A 4,789-nucleotide genomic window follows, 5' to 3' on the forward strand; every position below is an offset into this window, starting at 1 on the left:
CAATCCCTCAAATAAACACCTTACTGGCAACTCCCTTATAGATGAAAGCAAAATACTTTGGATGATGGAAACCTGAAACAAAAACAGAAAATGCTGTAAAAACCCAACAGGTCTAGCAGCATCCATGGGAAAAAAAAAAAGCAAATTTTCCGTTTCCAGTCCTGATGACTCATTTTCAGAGGAAAATAACTGAACCAGTCCTACTCATGGCCCCTCTCACAACTCTTTTTCTGGTACATTGATGACTGTTTTGGTGCTGCTTTATACTCTCGTCTGGACCTGGAAAGCTTTATCAATTATACTGCCAATTTCCATTCCTCCATCAAGTGCACATGGTCCATACTTAACACTTCCCTTCCCTTCGTTGACTTCTCTGCCTCAGTTTCTGATTATAGACAGTCCATCAATATTGACTAGAAACCCATCGACTCCCACAGCTAATTCGATGACAGCTCCTCACACCCTGCTTCCTGTAAAGATACCATCCCATTTTCTGATTTCCTTCAGCTCCAACGCAAATGACCCAATGATGCCACTTTCCAAAAGGGCGCTTCTGACATGTCCTTCTTCTTCGTTAACTGACGTTTTCGATGCACTGTGGTTCGCAGGGCCCTCAGACATGACCGGCCCATCTCCCGCTCCTCTTCACTGACACATTCATCTCCGACCGAGAACCATGACAGGATCCCTCTTGTCCTCACTTTTCACACCACCAGCCTGCATTCAAAAGGCCATTCTCTGCAATTTCTGCCAAATCCAGCATAATGCCAAGCAGCAAACATATCTTTCCTTCACCCCAACTCGTCGGCAATCCGTCGGGCCTGTTTCCTCTGGAACACCCTGGTCCACTCCTCCCTCACCCCCAACACCTCATCTCTTTCACTTGGCACGTTCCCATGTAATCGCAGTAGGTGCAACAACCGGCCCTTTACCCCCTCCCTCATCACCATCCAAGGGCCCAAACATGCCTTTCACGTGAAGCTCTGCTTCACTTTCAACTCCTTCAATTTGGTCTGCTGCATTCGCTGCTCAATGCGTCCTCCTCTACATTGCTGGGTCCAAACGCAGACTAGGAGCTGAGTGGCAGAACAGCCTGGCATGTCCTAAAGCATGTCTCAGGCATTCATCCCGCTTGCCATTTCAACACCCCAACCTGCTCTTATGCCCACATGTCGATCCTTGGCCTGCTGCAATGTTCCAATGCAAACTGATTGAACAGCACCTCATCTTCTGGTTAGGCACTTTACAGGCTTCTTGACCTAACATTGAGTTCAAAATCTTTAGAACATGAACTGTCTCATTTATCCTCACCACCCTTATAACCCCATTTTTCAATATTAGTTCTCATTTCTTAATTTTTATTTTTTTATTTCTTGATTTTTGTACCCAATTGTTTGTATTTCTATTTTTATTGAAATTTATTTTTATTCATTTTTTTATCCTATTTCCATTCTTTATTCCCAACACCAGCACTCCCCAACCCCACCCTACAAGGGCCATGTTGTTCTTTCTCAAAGTGCTTATCCTTGTCCTGCCATTATGACATTCTGCTCTCCGATCTTAATGCCACCATTAGCACCTACTCTAGCCAGTTTCACTATCATTAACACCCCTTTGTCTTTTTGTCTGTGACATCTCTGGCAATCTCTTCACTGCCTCCACCTATGCTGGCCATCTGCGTAAGTTCATCTGCTCCACCCCCTTCTCATTTTACTTCTCATTAGCTCTCAAGAAGAGTCATAAAGACTCGAAACGGTAACTCCCTTAAAGCGGCCTACTAAGAAGTGCAGTAAGTCAAACTGCTGTAGCTTCATTACAGGCATACAACATGACCTTTACCCTCTTCCATTCTGCTGTGTAACCTACTTCAGAATAAAACTGCTTGCTGCAGCCCAAGACATTTCTGGCTTGACTGGGTGGGAGAGTCAAACTACATTCTCTCCCAGTCAGAGCTCAAGCAATCGCAACAGTTCAAACAGCTCCAGCCATCTCCAGCCACCACTAGACCCACAGCTATATACAGCTATCCACAGTATTGCTAAGACACCTTTTTCCCCCATTTTATTTCTGTACCATTGTCCTCACTTCTTTGAAATTCAGCCCTTTCCAAATACAAAGTCTTACATGTTTTAACCTTGTCGTTCCCTTTGGGTCAATAAAATATATTATCCTCAGTACTGTTGATAAATGGAACCGCTGCTATATCCAAAATTGTTTCTTGCAGCCTCAGATTCCGCTTTTGTACTCAAACAAACTCTCAACTTATCTAAAAATGCAAATGTTCCATCAAACCTATTTACTTGTACTTCAAGTGTAAGATTTCTATCCTTTCTCATGTTCCAAATCCCCCAGACAATCTGACTCTTATCAAACTCTGCCAGTTTAATTAATTCACATACACAGACTGATTCACACAACTTTCTTTACAGATTAAAACAATATTCCCCATGCTATTTTAACAAATAACACCCATTCTCAAACCATCTTCCCTACATCCATTGATACATTTGGCTAACACAAATCAGTCAAGCTTGGTTCTAAAATTGACAATTTTACCTTTGCATGAAAAAATGAAAATACTGAAGGGCTTCACTCTATTTTTTTTAGGCAATGCCCTCTCATCCCAGGCTCCTCAATAAGGGGAAACTATTTCTCCGAATTGACCCTATCGGTCCCCTTTCCTATGTTACCAATTTCAAACAAATTCTCCCTTAACCATTTAGATTCCAGTTCATATAACCCTCCAGTGGTTAATCTTTCCTTTTTCTTTCATTAGTTCTCTTTCTCTTTTGCCGGCCTCCTTTATCCTGCTCCTTTCTCTTCACCTGTGTTTAAGACTGGGGAATCAATATGATCAAATGGGATTCATTGGCACTGCACACACAGTCGCATCCAACAACACAATTTGCAGTGCCCCCTTGCTCAATATCGTTGACGTATAGCATAACACCGGTATTAAGAAAGCTTTCCTCTGTGTGTATACTGTGGTACCGTTGTGTAGCTATTGTTGTTAGAAAATGTGCACACTGTGCAAATAAGCATGAAACAATTAGTAACTGGCGACACCTGTTAGTCTCATTATCAATTTACATCACTTCATTCTGCTGAAAAATTACTGAGTAATTGTTCTACTTCGGCACAATGCACAGTCCGGTCTCCATTTAAGGAAAACAACCTGGTTAGCATTGAATAAGCTGGCATTGAAATGACGGAACAGTTACTTTGAACTGTGGGGTCTTGGTGGGTGTAACTTCAACTTAATTAAGTTACCAAATGGAGTTAACAAATATACAACTACTTTCTTCGCCTCCTCTCTGAATTTTCTCTGGGTCACTCCATAAATAAAAGTGTTTACACTGCAGCTCAAGTGCATGAGGAAGACTCCAACCTCATTGGCAATGTACATGGGGCTTGAGTAACTTTGTTCAAAGCCACTGACCATGATTCGAGTGCTCAGTAAAGTCACTGCTATTGTCATCCGGAATAGTATATAACTGCCAGACACAGCAAAGAGTAAGATGATGGATTTTTGCCGATTGTTTATTTCATCATCATTCTGGTTCTGTCCACTGCCCAGTCCTTTCAGGGTTCTGCGGACTCTAGTGGCCACTAGGATCTGCCTGATGGTAAGCCCGTTGAGCAACAAGATGAGGAAGAACGGGAGCAGTGTAAGAAAGAGACTGCAAAACCAGGAGAAAGCCCTCCATGCTACTGAAGTAAAATAGACTGTTTTGGCTTTGCAACCCCAACATACATTGTCGGTCATAAACCTGGGCTCATACAGGAAGTGGCAGGGAATGTACTTTATAATGCTCAGCACACACATAGACAGAATTACAACAACTGCATTTCTCTCCGTGCAATATCTGTGTCTCAACTTCTGGCAGCAAATGCTGATGAAATGGTCAAAGGTGAACGATATTGTTAACCGGACAGAATAATCCAAAGTAACAACTTTTAGGTAGGCATGTGAAGAGCAAATTAAAGATTAGAATAGGAATGAATATGGGAAATAATAAGAAAGGAATTCTTGCAGCACAACATGGAAGATTATTACAAGCAGATTTGAAATTGTCATCGCCACCATGCAATGAGTGATTCCCTTGGAGAGGCCGCACTTTCCCTGGGACAGGATGACAGCTGTCATCAGGTTTGCTGTAGAACATCAGACAGAAGAAAATAATAATCAAATGGATGAAAATAGATCCATGTGTATGCCATTTATTGCCTCAAGACTTTTCCTGTATTCAATGAGATCTGGGATGTTTTGCAGCTAAATCCGTTTTTCTGTCTGTCCACGTATCCCTTGATACCTTTGATAAGAGAATCAATTTCTGTTTAAAAATTGTCTATTGTGGAAGTAAGTTCCAAACGTCTCACCTTTTTGCCTGAAGAATTGTTTCCCAATGACACGCTTCAGCAGACTGTCTCGGTTTTTTAGACAATGCTCCCTCATCCAAAGCTCCTCAACTAGGGGAAATAGTTTCACCAAATCTAGACTATCTATTCCATTTTTATGCTGATTTGAGGGAGGTATTGATAACAATGAGGGTTCTGGAGATTGGAGAAATTGAGAAACCGTTCTCTTTGCTGGTAGGACCGAGAACAGAGATGCAAAACATTTTGTAAAAGTAATTAGAAAAAAAGACTTGAGCAAAACGGTTCTTGACACAGCTAGTTGTCAGGATCCTGAGTGCACTATCTGAGAATCTGGTGGAGACAGGCTCAATTGAGGCTGCCGAGTGGGAATTGAGTTATCTTCTGAAAGAGAATAATTTGAAGGGTTATA

The sequence above is a fragment of the Carcharodon carcharias genome, chromosome 19, assembly GCF_017639515.1.
Source record: "Carcharodon carcharias isolate sCarCar2 chromosome 19, sCarCar2.pri, whole genome shotgun sequence".
NCBI lineage: Eukaryota > Metazoa > Chordata > Chondrichthyes > Lamniformes > Lamnidae > Carcharodon > Carcharodon carcharias.